The 17,947-nt window shown below is 41.3% G+C and overlaps 1 protein-coding gene across 4 annotated transcripts in view; it reads right to left on the bottom strand.

The window, feature by feature from the left end:
• LOC120573826 (protein phosphatase 1 regulatory subunit 29) overlaps positions 1–17,947 on the bottom strand; it is a 76,652-nt gene that overhangs the window by 28,116 nt on the left and 30,589 nt on the right. For 3 of the 4 annotated variants that reach the window (XM_039823677.1, XM_039823678.1, XM_039823676.1), the window contains one exon: positions 16,240–16,350. The gene's annotated coding sequence lies outside the window, so the exon portion shown is untranslated. Of the gene's footprint in view, positions 1–6,215; positions 6,239–16,239; positions 16,351–17,947 lie in introns of those variants that run through there. The other variant, XM_039823679.1, reaches the window with a different exon arrangement.

The following is a 17,947-nucleotide window of genomic DNA, read 5'->3' as shown; positions in this document are numbered from 1 at the left end:
CGATTCCGTTCACCCGTCCCGACCAAGCGCGTCAAAAGGGACGAAAAAGGGACGGCAATAGTGGCGACCAAGCACGTTTACATGAGACGCTAAAGGAGACTTTTAACGTCAAATTAGAACGAGAAAGGCTCCTGATCGAACGTCCTCATTTTACGAGTTGGGTGTGAGAATGTGTTGCCCAGGTCAGTTTGCCCTACCCTACTGTCCCTGACTCTGGGTTAAGAACTGCAAATACTTTGACTGACTGTGACTACATTCACAACATTCATTTCTCATCATTTCAATCTAATCTTGTGTTTGCTCACCCCTCTGGTCTATCAGTAAAACATTCCTCCAGTATTTTAAATTCACAGTCCATTCCCTCTATCTTCCATCCCAACCACACTCCATCCTTCCTCAACTTCCCCTTGTAACCCTGCCCCTAAGCTTAATTGATGGTCTCACCTTTCTGTCATACACTCACGTTATCGCTCTCCCTTCATTCCTTGGGTGCTCCCCTCTGAACTGGCACCCATTAGCCCCCCACTTGAAAGCAAACTCTTCAGTCTGACGCATGCAGCCCAACATGGCGAGGCTTTTACTCAAGAATAGCACTTCATTGAAATTGTATTCTACCAAAATGCATATACAGAAATGTATGGCAAACTATGAATTCTCTGTGTTAAACTTGGACATGGAAAGGTTCATTTCCTAAATTGCAAGCGAACTAGTTGAGTGAAAATCAACAATAAAATCCAAAAATATGAAACCCAGAACAAACCACAGTGAAAAAAACAACGGATTAGGAGGCATATGAGAGTAAGAGTCAGAAACATAACAGGTGGGTCTTGCCTAGAACTACAGTGGGTTCCATTATAACGTGGAAAACACGTCTCTGACTCTCTGACCATCAGCCTGCTCTTCTCCCTATATAGCAACAGCTGCACGTCCGGTCGCCAGTCCATCAAGCATCCTCACGGAGGACACCACTCTCATTGGACTCATCTCTGGTGGGGATGAGTCTGCCTACAGATATGAGATTGACCATCTGGTGACCTAGTGCAGTCAGAACATCTCGGTGCTAAATGCTCTGAAGACAGTGGAGATGGTTTTTGGATTTCTGGAAGAACGCATCCCCACCCGCCCCCATCACCCATGGGTGACTCCCCAGTCAACACTATGGAGTCCTTCCGTTTTCTGGGCTCCATCATCTTCCAGGACCTGAAGTTGGAGCTGAACGTCGCTAAGAGAAGTGGTGGCTCGTTTGTGGGGAGGAGGTGGAAAAGAACCAGTAAAAGTAGTGCAGGGTGAAAGAACTGGCACAAAGAAACAGGAGCGAAAGATAGCAAACAGAGTGAAAAAAAAAAACGTGGGAGAGAGAGGACGAGTTTGTGATTAGGAGAAAAAGTGCTAGAATTCTAAGAAAGTGAGAAAGTGATAAAGAAAGGGAGAAACAGGGAGGGAGAAGAGACAGGGAGAGCATGAAATGACAAAGAACAGTGTTGAGTGTTGAGTTGCCACTGGGAGCCAGATAATAAAAACAAGCCTCATTATAACTCTTATTGTCCTCAGGGCTGCTTAAGAAATGTTAGAAGGCGTCATTATCAGTTTACCTGCTATTCTCTTCTCTTACCTTTCTGACAGCTTGGCGAGGCTAGGACTATGCTCCCATAATTATGTCTGTTTTTTTTCTTGTCTGTCTCTCTCTTTTCTACCTTACAACCTCCAGCAAGCCAAGGTAGGAGATTCAATTTAAAAAAGGGAAATCAATGTGTAATTCTTTCTCAGAGCGGTAACAATGTCCAGCACCCACTTTCAGTGGGATCATGTACACAATGATGGATTCAGGTAAACATCAGGTGGAGAGCTAGCAGTTGTCTGTCTATCTATCCATATGTCTATCTATCTATTTTTTCTCTACAGTACCTCTGTCCGTGGGCGACAGCATTTCTTCCCTGTGATAACACGTGCATGTAGGCATATCAGCATATGGCCCGTGATCATACAGAAACAGAAGCTGGTTGGAAGAACAATGGCTTTAGTTGCGAGAACAATGATTTCATACACTGCTGACTGCACGGTAATGATCACTGCCACATTCACACTGTTTTGGAAGCCAAGTGTGCTTCTGTTGCACACACAGAAACACAATTTTAGAAAAAGCACACAGTAACGACAAGAAGCACATTTGGTTTAATCAATGTGGCTGTATTTCACTTTTTCATATGAAATATGTGCATGTGCCCATAAGTTTCTCAACTTAATTAAAATCATATATTGACTTCTGTTTGTTGAAGTTGCACAGCACAACATGCAGTAAAAATAGAAGAAGAGCAGGATATGACATTAATGGATAATTACCACAAAAGACAAAACCTTGATAACTTTCTTGACCACTGCAGAGGTTGTAATTTTATTTATTTAGACAACTCACCACCACCTTCCATTTAGTATATCGTATTAAAACAACAAATCAGCCCGTGCAGTTCAACAGAGGACGAGGTGTGAAACTGCTATGACAGAAACTAAGTAATAAGACTAAAATAAACATTTACAAAAAAGCTCATTTTCCCTGAGGCGTAAGGCAAGTTCAGAAGCAACATTTAAACAGTGTTGTGCACCTCAACTCAGCCCCAACAGGCATTTTCTTTTAAATACTGTAGTTCAGGCAAAACTACCGATGCATTAAACAAATTTTCTTAAAAGTCTATAAAAGGCCGAGAAGTGTGGTAATACAGGAGAATGGCCTTTTTCTGCAACCGCTAGAGGGATTTGTCCTTTGAACATAAAAATGTGTTGTTTTGATAACAAAATATTACATTGTTAATATGTAATCCAGTCCCTCCAGGATTTCGCGGTCTTTTCTTTTTATTATTGCGGCCCAAAATGCCTGATTTTGCGGGAGCTTTTGTAAAAAATTGCGATAAAAGTTGCGATGTCTTTTGTCTTTTTGTTGCAATGAATTTGCAAGAGACAGTGAAAATTGCAAAAAAAAAGTTGCGATTTTTCTTTTTTTGTATACTTCTTTCAAAATAAAAGGAAACTTATTTGTGGGAGAAGAAAACTACTCTGGGCTGAGTTTTCCTAGTAACCTTACCAAAAAGGCTCAGGATGCTGCAAATGTTGGTATAATATGAAACTGGCTGGTGGATTTAAGACAAAAAAATAATAATCGATCGACGGTGATCGATTCTGCGCAGGCCTGGCTCATCTCCAACGAGCCTTCTGTGAGTGTGCGTGCGCGTCAGTCGCGGGGGGAACTGAGTGAGCAGCAGCCCCGCCCGCTGCAGAGAGCCGACAGGATTGAAACAGCAGCACATTTCAGTGACTTTAGAATGAATAAACGTTAGAGCGTACATTGATGTTAAAATGTATACAGGTAGGACGGTCTGAAATGTTTTGTCTTTCGCTATACGTTTTGTTGGTAAATGTGAGCTGCTAGAGTCACAAACGTCTCATCTTCATATCAGAAACAAGGAAATGAGTTTGGCAACGTACGTGTGTTACGTCAACCCGTTCTCACTCCTGCTTGGTCAGTGGCTCTCAGTCACATACTGACGCAAAGTCTGGCACGTGGGACACACTGTGATTGGTTGAAGTCCCGGGAAACTCCGGTTATTGGTCAAATTTGTTGTAAAGTTGTGGTCATTGGTCAAAATTGCGAGTCGCACCAAATTCACGGTGATTGGTTGAATTTCCTGGAGGGACTGGTAATCACTGGAAAATTGTTTGTGTGAATGCTTTGTATCTCTGTCTTTTTATTGCTGTGGCTAAGTTTTTGAGTTGGGTTGTCTTTGAAGTAACCTTTAGGTAAACCTATTTACCAACGCATACAGTGTGCAGAATGTGCTACGCAGCAAACAGGTCACACTCATTCTAGGCTACCTAGATAACATAACCCTGACATGCTTCCCAAGTTTAAAATAACACCGGGCTAGGTCTCAAACGACACACTGTTCCTCATTTAGTGCTCCAGTTTCATCTTCTTGGCAATGTATGTGTGTGTGGGGGTGGTGATGTGTGTGCGTGTATTTGTGCGTGTGTGTGTGTGTGTGTGTGTGTGTGTGTGTGTGTGTGTGTGTGTGTGTGTGTGTGAGCATCATAATCGAGACCCCACCACTCACATGTACACACAAATTATGACCCAGTAATAACTTCTTGAATCTGGTATGTGTGCACTGAGCAAAGTCACTTGTTTGTTTACAGAACACATCAGTACAGCAGTCCTGTGTCTTGTATTAGTTAAGATTCTGCAAGTATTAAGTGTTATCCTTTACAGAAATAATGTGGAACAGACATTCATTAGTTAAAAGGAGTTTGTTCTGTGTTCAAATAGGATACCGTTTGTCATAAATTCATCTTATTGTTGTAGACTATGTTTATTGGTACCGATAGATCAAATCAAAATGGAATAACATGAATAAATAAAAACTAAATACAGTGTATCTGAAAGGGAAGTCTGACTCACTGCCATGTCAAAGGGTGAAAAACTCCTCAGAACTGTGAGCAGTTTCTTCTCAAACGGATGCATTACCAAAGCAGCTTGGCCAATCAAAAACCAAATACAATAAATTGTTGCTATAACACCACTTCACAGGAGTTTGAAACATATACACAAAAAGCATAGCTACTCCCATCACACTAACAGAGAATACAGTTAAACACTGTTGTGGCCTTTTAGAGATGAAAAGGTTTAGCATAATATCAAAGTTGCTCCTTAACTTTATGATAGAACAAAGCAAGTTAGTCATTTTATCATATCATTCTTCATTACACCAATGTGTGACCAAAAGTAGACTTTTCCTGGTCTAACGAGGGAGGAAGAACCTACATTAGCACTTACTGTAAATTAATGTAAAACTGCCATCAAAGGAAATCAGCACTTTCAATTTAATCTTTTACCATTTAAAACATTTGAATTCCCTCACAGTTATCAGTGTTGGACCAAACTGCCTTCTTATAACAGTAATAGTTTAAAATAGACTAAAAGTGGCCTCTCAGTTGATATCTTATTAATAACCACATCTTTAAATAATTTCATCACTCTACAGGGCAGGTAATGGACTGTTTCAAGTGTCCTCAATAATGCTGATGCTGTTGATGCTGTCTTTGCTCTAACACATCACAGTCCTTTATTAGAGGACAGGAGATTTACAGTAGGAGGCACCAGGGGATCATGCACGGAGAGGCTAAAGGCTTTAAGGGACGCCTAAGTGTACCGGCTTACTTGATATTAGTGATACTGTACAATGGTAATGACAACTTGCCTGTACAGATATTGGTGCTTTGGGTTGGTGCAGTGAGACGTGTAATGATGCCCAGGAGTGCCTGCAGAAAGTGAAAACCTGAACAGAATAAGCTTTAATAGCTTGTTTTCCTCTGATCCCTAGTGAATTTTCATGGAAGCTGCTGGTCTGAACAGTCCGTACGAGTTGTACGTGTAAATCATGCAACAGTATGCAGGCTGTCCACATTCTGTGCGAGCAAGGCGTTAGTGGACAAATATGGTCATAATCTCCAAGCATATAAGCCCATCCCCCACCTCCCTCCCTCTTTTTCTGAGAATAGTGAACATTAGAGACTACATGGACCTAGAAATATCATAGCACTCATAAAATATACATGGTAGATATGCAGGGAAAACACACACACACACACACACACACACACACACACACACACACACACACACACACACACACACACACACACACACACACACACAAACGCACTGTCCCTTGCTGCGAAAAGTATCTGCCCATGAACCAAACACATTCAAAGAAATGTGGATACACAAAATAACCAAGGGAGGATTGTTTGAAAACTGCTTCATTCTTTCTTTGATCATATTTCCCTTTTCTTTCTCTGCCTCAACCTCTGACTGTCACGTATTATATATATTTGAGCTGAACTGCTGTTGTACAGCAGTCACTTCTGGATTAGGCTTTTGCAAGCATACTGATTTGATTACAGCACTAGATAGGTCATCTTATGCAACATGTATGGCTCGCTGCATATGGGGGACGTCCCTTTCTCTCTCTCATGTCTCCCACTGTTTCTTCTCCTGTGGTCTCCCTCTCTCTTGGTTTGTTGGTCATACCCTTACTGAAATATATGGCCAAACTGTATTAAGTTATTTTAAAGGTACAGAGCAACAAGAACCAGATTGTCCAATTGTAAAGTGTTGTTCAGCAAAGGACATTTTAATATGTCATTTTAAAGATATTACAAATTACCTGATTGGCTGTGTCTGCTCTAGCCCTTTCACCTGTGCGCTAGAATTGTTCATCTGGTGGAGCGAGCAGAGCTGTAATGTGAATGTCATCATAGATTAGCATGGATAAAATGATTTGAATGCAACCTCCTACTCCTCTCTCAGACAAATACACACTGCTCTTTCTTTTCCAAACATATACCTATACTGTATCTCCATTTTTACATCATGAACAAGGACCATGCTTGGTGCTTGCACCATGAGTTTCCCTCAGCACAAGACACAGCCACGACAGTTCATTCACTGACAACAGTATTTATTACACGATTGCTCACACACTTTTAACATTAATTCAAAAAACTTTTCAATGTGCCTCTGGTTACCCAGCTTCTCTGGCACGAAGTTCAGTTGCTCACAGATTTTAACGCAGTTCAATAAACAATATCTCACAGCCCAGTGTCCATCTGTCTGTGGTGTGTGGCAGTCATCTGAGGTCCAGCATGCTGCTGCATTTAAAGCCTGAACACCCACACAGGGGATTTCAGTTATTGTGGCTGATTAGACCTCTGCTCAGGTTGGAGTGGGCCAGAGCTTAGATGGGAATTTATTAGGTCACAAATGTTTTCTACCAATAGGTAGAGTGCTATATAAATAAAGTTGTCTTGCCTTGCCTTACAACCTCAGCATGTGGTGCCTGCCTGTCACAGAGGAAGTCTAATGTTAACCATACTGCGACAGCTTTCACCTCGCTGTTATATACGCTGTCTGCATGGAGTTTTGAAAAGTGTAACCACAATCCCCGTCCAACGGGCGGATCGGGGAAATGTGGCGTATGGAAGACCGCTTGCCCGGTGTCGCTCTGGGGCCTGAGTCCTTCTGATCGAGGCTCAGCCCATGGACGGTGTGAGGCCAGTAATGGTGTTTGGGAATGCAGCCCAAAGCGGATGGTAAACTCCATCTAAGTCTAAATACCGGCATGAGACTGACAGTCGACAATTACCATAAGGGAAAATTGAAAAGAACTTGAAAAGGAGAGAGAGTTCAAGAGGGCGTGAAATTGTAGAGAGGTAAACGGGTGGGGTCCACGCAGTCTGCCTGGGGGATTCAACTCGGCGGGACAGGGACGCTGCACGGTGCTGGTAAGCCCTCGCCGGGCGCATTTCCTCCGTGGCGGTGCGCCGCGACCGGCTCTGGATCGGCTTGGAAAGGCTCGGGACGAAGGTGGCTCACGACTTCGGCCACAAGTTTTACAGCGCCCCCCCGTCTGGACCTTGTCGTTTCTTCGGGCCGTGGACTAAGTGCTCGCTGCGCCCTCTCTCCCTGCGGGGAGGTATGGGGCCCCCTGCTCCCGGTGCGGCTGTGAACCGGGGCGGACTGTCCTCAGTGCGCCCCAACCACGTTGCGTCGCCAGGGCGGGGATCGGCTCACGTAAAAGGCGTCAGGGGTCTGCGGCGATGTCGCCAACCCACCCGACCCATCATTGCCGTGACTCACTGTGACTTTACCAAGTCAACGTTGTTTCGATCCGTCCGCACCACAGCTCTGCGTATGTGTGTGTGTTGGCAAGCGTGGAGCTCCGCTCTCTGTCAATATGCAGAGAGGACAGATATGCTCGCACTTATCGCTTATGCACTCTCAGGCACCGTTTGATTTGTGAATCGGTCCTCAGTAGTAGCAACGTAATTTGGTCAGTACCTTAAAAAGTACCGAATTCGGTACCCAACCCTAGCCCTAACTGGTGCAACAAAGCTAACAAGAGACTCAGGAAGATGTCAATCAGTCAGTCTATACACATCCACACAGTCCTGGGAAGAGGTCTAATCAGCCAGATTAACTCAAAACACCTGTGTGGGTGTTCAGGGCCTTTAAAGGGTGAGTGTAATTCGACAACAAGCACCAGCTGGGTCAATTAACTCACCTGGCATTGCTCTCATGAGCCATCCCCACACCTATCTCCCCTGCCACTAAATGCAAACCATGCCCACCTCCACAATGCTATTAAAGCACTTACGTCTCTTCATGTAAACACTGGCCATTCACATCCTTGGTCTCTGGCTGACCGGCCCACATAGAGGGAAGAGATCACATGATTGGCCCACTGGTTTGTATCTCATCTGAACAGTCAGCCAATCACATCCTACTATGGCCCACCTCCATCCTACCATAGAGACAAAGCGCATTGCAGTGGGCTGGTCTGGGTCTCAAAAGTCCAGGGCTGATTTTTTTATCCCAGTCCAGCCATGGGTAGAACTAAGCTCAGTACATATGTTGTCAGTGTCCTGAGGAAATACTATAACTTGGAACCATATTGGACTGTCTTTCTCTGCTGCAAAATATAATTGCAATTACAGTAATAGTTGCCCTTAGTTCTTTAATCTGTCACTGGCACTCTTACACACACAAGGCACTGATAATTACTTCAAGGTTGCAGCTTCATTAGCCAACAGACCTGGAAAGCGGATTAACACTTTAAAGAGTGGAAAGAAATAATGAGGGAGGATGTTGGGAGTCAGACAAATGTGAGGTAATGTTAAAAGTTGAGTTTAAGCATTAGAAAGAGAATTAGGTCGGGACAAAACATGACATAACATTAAAGGTGTCTGCAACCGTCGTCTTCAAGGCACCTAATCCTAACCATAACCATTGCCTTCCAGGCAACGCTGCCTGGAAGACGACATTGGGGGCTTAAAACACCAAACAACGCTGTGCTTCTGCCCTCAGTCGGAAAACTTTTTTTTCTTTTTACTTTATTTACAAATTGTCAAGTTTCCAATTGACTGAAGATATAAGTTATTGTTACATGATTTTGTTAATAAATATTTTACATTTGACAATGTAGTGTGGTACATTGCGAACAAAGGTCAGATATTATATTGCATAAAAGTCTAGTCTAAAAATGGCATAGCAATCTGTGCTTTAAAAAAAGAAAATGTAAAAATTGAGAATCGAACCGTGACATTAGAATCGAAAATGTAATCGAATTGAGGATTTGGATAATTGTGACACCCCTACATAACATGACGTATATATATATATATATATATATATATATATATATATATATATATATATATATATATATATATATATATACATAATTCTTTCATTTGCAACATTTTTAACGCATATCTGCCTGCATGTGTGTTGGCCTCTGTATCACTGGACATATCTGTGTCCTGTATGTGTGTAACTGTAAGTACCATCGTTCTGTGCTTCTGAATAAAGAACACATTGCAGGAGGGGATGAAGTACCACAGAAACATTTACAAATACAGAGACAGAGCGACAAATGGATCGGGAAGAACTTAGAAAGAGACAAGAGACAATATACAAACAGATTGTATCTTTTTTTAGCCTTCTCTCGGCAGTAAGACTCAAAGCATAAGCTCAGTGATGGTGCAAACACTGTGTCAAAAGGAGGAACGGGTCAGTGATGTAACCTAATGTGAGCAGGATTAGTAAATGCTAGACACAGCATACTGGCACACTGACTGCCACGGCAACACCACAAAAAGTAGCAGGATAGGTACACAGTAAGAGATGGAGACATGAGAGTAAGTGATAGAGAGACAAGGAGGAATAGAAGGAACCTAAGAAATATTTGTTAGTTACATTTGCACGAAATAGAAGACCAGCCAATGTCTTTCATAAACAGATGTAGGGGAGTGGAAATATATGTAAGAGAGAGAACGTAATGGAAAGAAAGTGGGCCAGTGCACAGGTGAAAGACAGAGACTACAGAGTTGTGAGTGCAGATAGATAGATTTGTCCATGTGCATACGTACAGTAATAGTGCCTTCCCTTCCTGTTCTTTATCTTTTTCTCCTCCCTTACTGCTGAATTTTAATCAAAGCTGAGACCTGCATGTGTAAACTAAATGATAGTGAATGAAAGAGGAGAGGAACATTTGGGTGAAGAGGAAATGAGTTGGGAAAGTATGTTGCACGCCTCATTAAAATACATAAAGATCAGGCAGTGGGAAAAAGTCATGATTTAAGTGCAGGTCTCCGCTAATGTCTAAAAATATTACTGGGTTACTGCTATTTTTACTCTTTCTCCGTACTGGCTATGACACAGTAGTTATACAAGGGTAGCCAAAGCAGGGGCGTACACAGAAAATATTGTGCTTATGATTGATGATGAGTCAGAGCACGATTTAAAATCCAAATATTTGGACTGATAGTGACACTAGAGACAGTGTCAACATCATTCAATTCGTCAAAATCTGTACGATGATTCCACCTGGCAGCATAAATGTGCACACCAATGCACATGCATGCTCATGTATTGCTCCCAAACAAACACACAGATGGAGCACATAACCTCCTAGGCTGAGGTTGGGGTTATTCACAATACACTTGTGCTGTAAAGAAACCTGATAGGCAGCTGTGAAAGGGCATCCAAATGTAAGGGGAATTTAAATCTGCATACAGAATGCAAATAATATGGCGGAAAAAAAACTGAAGCAATGGGAGTCACCACTGAGGTAAAATAAACTGGCTATCAAAAAGGTAATTGGCAAATGCCATTTTGGTTCCCAGCTACCTGAAATGTGTCAAATCTAGTGGCAGTAACCCTTACCCATCTGCTTTTTCAAGATAAAAAGCACCCACAAAGGACAATTTACAGCCACTTTGATGTCTGAGATAATGGGAAAAGCAAAGCAATGAAAGTCTTGGTGGATATCAGTCAAAATAAACTCAGAACTCATCAGTAAAACATGTCACACTTTTGATGAGACTCAAACTGTGAGGTAATTTAATGCTTCATTCCTTCAGCCCTCCATTGGCAACACCCACATACACACATACATGCACACACAGCTTAGGTGTCACACACACACACACACACACACACACACACACACATGGCCAGACACAAACATACTCTAAGTATACTAGTCTCAGTTCTCGGCTGCCACCCAATCGATAATCCCATTATAGCTGTAAAAAGGCTCTTTTATTTGTTCTGATTGAGTTTGAGGGGAGGAGGAGGCATGGTTTATAAGTAAAGCAACATTTGCTAGATTGATGGTTAAATGGGGTAAACCTTGACAGCCATGACAAAGACACACCAGAATGCACACACCAAACTACTACTTATGAGGATGTACAAACATTACATCAAGTGAATTTCCATCAACACACAAAAAACCTATTTCACAAAGGCCTCATGGACATGGTTATTTGTTATCTGCGAGGGTACTGTGAGGAAGAACAGCCACCTTGTCAAAATAAAATTCTAAGTGCCTTTAAGCAAGGCTCCCAGTGCAACAGTTCCCTCAGGCTGTTGCTGTAACAATCTGGTCTTCATTGGCATTCACATCGCTGGCAATCATAATACTGTAGAACTGCTTCAACAATACAGTACATACAACAACACTGAAAGCAGCTCCTTAGCAAAACATCAGCTAAAGTTCAACTAGTTCAAGAAATATTATGAAAAGTTGCAGTCTATATGGATGAACTTCCTCAATTTGCTTACAGCACCAATACATGGTGTGCTACATGTTTGACAAAGGGTTACAGCGTAGAGTTAAAATAATATTCCGTTCCATCATGTTGAATCAGGTGTAAGGAGTACTGTAACAGAAAACACAAGTGGACACTCAAACTCTATCTCAAATTGCTCAAATAGCTTGAGGAAGGTCTTGAGTATTCCAGGGACGGATGAACCTTCCAGAATGTCACACCAAGTTATGTGCAAAGATATAGATAAGCTTTTTATTATTACATGGATATCAAACTGGACTCATTATTCATGGCTAAAGCTGGAAGGCACCATCACCTGACATGTTAATACAAAATCGTTACATGTTCCATGTCAGTATATCTCCTTAACCATGTCCTTTCCATCTGTACAGACTGAAAGTTTGCCACCATAATAGCTCCTTCAATAATTGAGAAGCCTGGCATATTCAAACCTCTTTCCCTGTCTTCTTAATTGTCTGCCCCTGTGAAAATTGGGCACATCTCTTCAAGAAACAATAGTGCGTAAAACATCTGACACATGCTGGATAAAAGGCTGCAGTATCCCAGGAGCACAGCCAACATGTGACTGGAAGGAGCCATATGCAAACACCTCAAGTGTTAACAGAATTTTAACAACGCTGTTAATGACTTTGAGATCTTAGAGTGAAAGGTTTAATGTCTTCCTCAATCCCATCAAGCAAGTCAATAATTGCCTAACAGCCTATAACGGTTAAACTGTTGGTTAACTGAAACAATGTTAATGTCTAAATATTCTCACCTTGGCATGCCTGGAATGATGTCAGTGCATTTGGCTCACAGCAATCATCACTGCAATAGTAGTTACGCACTACATGCATCATGTCTCTTTAATACCGCCTGCATCATCTAGAACAGTGGTTCTCAACCTGGGGATCGGGACCCCAAAGGGGGTCGCAAGTAGGGATGCAACGATTAGGCCGGCGACAGACTGGATGCATCGCGTGAGCATGGCGTGTCAGGTGCGTGGATTTTTCGATGTCTTTACACACCAGAAACGTGTCTGACTGCAGCTCCTAGCCTTGTCTGTACACATGTATGTTTCCCATTGATTTACTGCACTCAAGCAGTAGTATACTTCATGTTAAACATAAATATATACTGATTTGATTACAGCAAAGACAGCGTCGGCAGTATTGACGGCAAAATAGGCTACAGAATATTTCGTTCTGTATTGACAGGTGCAATATTTGAAAATTGATTTTTTATTACATTTATATCTGCATTGATGTCAAAACCTAGAGACTTTCAAACATCAACATGTCATTTATTGATATGTATTTGTCTCAAAATGACACATAAACATCTTTTCCTATTCTATTTTCCCTGGAAATGCTTCCAACACGCTTGAGTGTCGCGTGAAAAATAGGCATCGGCTCTATTTCTAGCAGGCACGCGTTTTCGGCGCGGCTCGAGCTGTGCCTGAGACGTGCTTGCCACGCATGCAGTTTGCAAGCTCTAACCTGTTAACATGGGAGCCGAAATAAAAACGGACACGCCACGCAGCTGACACGCTTACGCGACGCATCAAGTCTGTCGTCGGCCTTATAGATTTTGTTGGTACGATTATAGTCTGAAAAATAATCACGGTTTCACGATTATCACGATTATTATGCATTAATTCATTTCACTGCTAATGTATGAAATGACATGAACACTCTAGATTTCAGTGTGTTATTTATTGCTGCCTTTTGAAACAGAACTAACACGGTAACAGTTTTGAATGTTTTGAAAATTATAAAGCAATGTATTTCAATGGGAAGCGTATTTCGTGATCACAGAACGATGACAGTAGCAAGTAATATTGATAAGGCGAAAGTCTGTGCAAGGAGGTTGGTCGGGGTGGTGGATGGGAAAAACACAGGACTTTCACCCCAGAGACCGGGTGCAGGTCCGACCGGGGTTGCGTCCCCCAGAGCAGGTTCGAAAATCGTGACCTGTACACGTTCAAAATTCTTGGCGTGTACGTGAAATAAACGTCAAAATCGTGACTTGTACACAAATTAATAAATCAAAATAAGGTGACTATTTCACGACCTGGCGTGAGACCGGGTTGAGAGACTAGAGGTGAATCAGTCACAACACAAACAAAGGCCAAGTTGGTAACAACAGTGTTGTCCTTAAGAAGAAGTTGGCCCTTTTTGGGCTAGAAACGGCCCTGCTAGCTCGTGTGTCTAAAAGTTGGAGGAGCTGCTGGACAGAGATGCACCTGTCACAGGAGTAGGAATAAATGCGATGGAGAGATCTCTTTGCAGCCTTATGGCCCCACAGGTTATGAAGAGGAGTAATTAAGTAACGTTACGTGGTAACATCAGTGACAGAATTGAGCTGTTGCAGAGTTTTGACTCGTACGAACGTAACACTGTTGTCAGCTCACTCGCTGTAAATGCAAACGTCGTCTCTTTACTCGTTAGCTGTTAACTGTAATGTTACCGTTAACATTAAACAGGCTAAAGTTAGCTAATAGGTAACGTTAACCAGCTAACAAACACTTAACAACAACGTTAACAAGTCGCTAGCAAGCTTACCAACTTGGGTTGAATTCCCTGTTGCAGCTGCAGCTGTTGTGAGGTCAGGGGGCTGGTTCTGCTCTGTTTTCCTGGTGTTTGCTAACTTAATGGGAATTTGAAAAATTGCAGCAGTAAGTTATCCCACCACAGAGAGCCACTGTCACTCTGACAGTCAATACTCTCTCAATACTTGACAGTGACCAGACCGGCGTCTGATGTGCCATGTGTGTGTGTGCAAACGCGAATGTTTATGTTGTCAAGGAGGTTTAATAAGAACTGCACACACTGCTGCACATAACTTGCAGTCAGTTAACACTTGGTGCATCAGAGGCTTTACGATTAATTAAAGCCTATTTAAAGCGCGGTTATTAGTGAAATCGGTTAATCGCTGCAACCCTATAGTCGCAATATCGTTTTTGGGGATGTGAAAGTTATCACGATGATCCCCCCTGCTTCGTCCGACATTAAATAACATGACTAGACTAGACTGAGATTGTTTTTTACATTTACATTTATATTTTATTACATTTTTACTTCATTCACAGAAAGGGGTCTGAAGGCAGGTCAGGGAGAAAGAAAAATGTCACAAACGCATCAAAAATACTGGTCCCCTTGATCACTCCAAGTTCTTTGTTTTTACAAGCACAAGTCAGGATGTATCAATAATATAATATAATTATATAATATATAATATAATAACTCAGATCCTTATAAAACTATATGAAATGTAAATGATTGTGTATTGTATTATTGATTTGATCTTTTTTCTTTGTTGTGGATTAAACAGTTTAAGGGACAGTGCATCCATGTGCAGAGACACTGAGTCGTTTTTTTGTCAATAATAATAATAATAATAATAATGACTAATGATCACCACAAAATCAACATGAAAGTGGCAGTTGAGTTTACTCTGCATTACATTCTACTTAGAGGAGCATTTTCCTCAAAGCTAGCACAGTAGGCGGGAATGGAACGGAGACGAAATAATTACAACAATTACTTCTTTTACTTTATCTCCGCCTGACACACACAGCAGACTCACATTTGCACACACATACGGAATATAATAGCTGTGGTAAGTGAAGTTCTGTCAGCACTAATGACAGTGTTTCCAGTAAAATAAGTGCAATAAAAGCAGGGGAGATGGCATAATATATACCTTTAAAGACACTAACTAATGCTTTCACCGCAGCGCTTGACTGTATTCAAAAAACTTTACACACACTCACACTTCACATACACTTGTGTAACATACATGACACACACACATGCAAACGTACACACGGTATCATCCCTGGTATGTGCTTTATATATGTGTGTGTGACACTCTAGGTAGACAAAGGCCAGATATGCTGGGTATATCCTTGGGAAAAGACACAGAGTCACACACACGTGATGAATGACTTAGAGCAGAGATCTTCAACAGGGGGTCCAGGACCCCTATGGGGGGGGGTCCTCAGTTACTGCACGGGGGCCACCAAGTAGTGGTTCATTTCTTGAAAGTTTTTTCAAAAATTGAAAATGTCTTAACATGAATCCAACAATATTATTCGCAAATATAAATCCACCTATTTGTGAAAAAGCCCCACTGATGATAGGCTTACTGGCCTATAGGTAAGGTAGTCACCAAGGTAGCCATCCACAGATACAGTTAATCCTAAGGATTCACTCTGCCTCATGTATGTTTAACATTAAAACATGATCTATAAATTCATGCCATATTGTATTCTTTGCACACAAAAAAAGGTATGTAGTATTTTATGCACTAAAAAGGTATGTATAAAGGTTTTAGGCCACCCTACACATTTTTGTAGGCCCAGTTTAATATGCAACAAAAATATGTAGTAGGGGGTCCCTGCGCTGTCTCTCTTTCAGTTAAGGGGTCCTTGGCCTAAAATAAAACGTTGAAGACCCCTGAGACAGTCATACAAAGGAGTCCATGTTCAAGAATAAGAAACTCTAACAAACCTCATGTTAATGCACAACAGGAAAGACATTACTTTTTATATTTAAAAAAAGAATCACCAACCTGTTTCCTGTCTTTGTTGCAACTTCTCACTCTTCGGCTGTTGAGACACAAGATTGCTCCTTTCTCTCGTCTGACCACTCTGCTGTGTGTCCTTTATGAAAACTGGAAAGTCTGTTGAGAAGTGAAGAAATAAATGTTCATTAAGACCAAAGTTGCCTTTGTCTGTTTATTTAGCAACAAGGAATAAAGCAGAATTCATAGAGTTAATAGTTTCAACTGAAAGGACAGAGGCAGGGGTCAACGCAATTTTTTTTCCCAAGTAGAAAACTTTAAGAGCGCATAAAGAATTTTAGGGGCACAATGAAAATCTATCAAATAATGTGTTTCTCTTTCATGAAAGGAATACGAGGAGACATTACTATTTATTTGAATGGAACAAGTAGCCTAAACTAGGTTTTTGATTATTTCTGCTTCAAACTGTATTTCTTTAATATTTAATTTAATTCAATTCAATTTTATTTATAGTATCAAATCATAACAGAGTTATCTCGAGACACTTTACAGATAGAGTAGGTCTAGACCACACTCTATACATTCCAAAACCCCAACAATTACAGTAATTCCCTCAAGAGCAAGCATTAGCAGTGGCTATTGCGACAGTGGCGAGTAAAAACTCCCTTTTAGGAAGAAACTTCGGCAGACCCAGACTCTTGGTAGGCGGTGTCTGACGGGCCGGTTGGGGGTGTGATGAACAGTGGCGTAATAGTCACAATAAAGATAATGGAACAGTGACTTCGAAAGTCATCGTGGAAGTTCATGTCATGTCGGATGCGGCGGATTATGTAATCATTTATACTTTAAACTGTACATGGTTCAAGGTTCAATTATTGTCATTGTAAATCAAATGTCCCACTAAATCCAGACAGACTTTTGGAGAATTCACTCCAGCCAGCTAATAGAGTGACTTACATAAGGTAACTGCTATTACTGGTGCACAGTGATAAATGTTTTACAACACGTGTTATAAATACAAAACGTTATGAAGTGTAATGTTTTCTATTTTAAAATACATTTTCTGTCGATCAGTACGCTGAATATACAGTAGTGGTGTAACAGACCACTCCCACGGTTCGGCATGCATGTATACAGTTTTACTGTTGAAAATTGAAAATGTCTTAACATGAATCCAACAATATTATTCGCAAATATAAATCCACCTATTTGTGAAAAAGCCCCACTGATGATAGGCTTACTGGCCTATAGGTAAGGTAGTCACCAAGGTAGCCATCCACAGATACAGTTAATCCTAAGGATTCACTCTGCCTCATGTATGTTTAACATTAAAACATGATCTATAAATTCATGCCATATTGTATTCTTTGCACACAAAAAAAGGTATGTAGTATTTTATGCACTAAAAAGGTATGTATAAAGGTTTTAGGCCACCCTACACATTTTTGTAGGCCCTGTTTAATACGCAACAAAGTTTAAACTGCGAGGTAGGGCGCAGACAAACTGTGGCGCAGGCATACGTCGTTGCTTCTGGTTTTAGTTGCATCTTGAAAAATCAGCCACTACGGGGTCAGAGTTGAAATAATATGAGCTTTAAACGCGGCGCTCGGCGGTGTGCGACGCCAAGGGCGCGCTATGTTCCAACCTTACTAAGTAGTTATAAAATAGAGAATAAAGTTTGATACTGTATAAATGGCTATCACGCTAATAATAACGTTATTTTTTATTAAATGTCTATGGTATATTTAGTGTTCTT

The sequence above is a fragment of the Perca fluviatilis genome, chromosome 15 (assembly GCF_010015445.1).
Source record: "Perca fluviatilis chromosome 15, GENO_Pfluv_1.0, whole genome shotgun sequence".
NCBI classification, from domain to species: Eukaryota; Metazoa; Chordata; class Actinopteri; order Perciformes; family Percidae; genus Perca; species Perca fluviatilis.
Note: the sequence above shows the minus strand (reverse complement) of the source record. Positions and strands in the feature narration are given on the sequence as shown.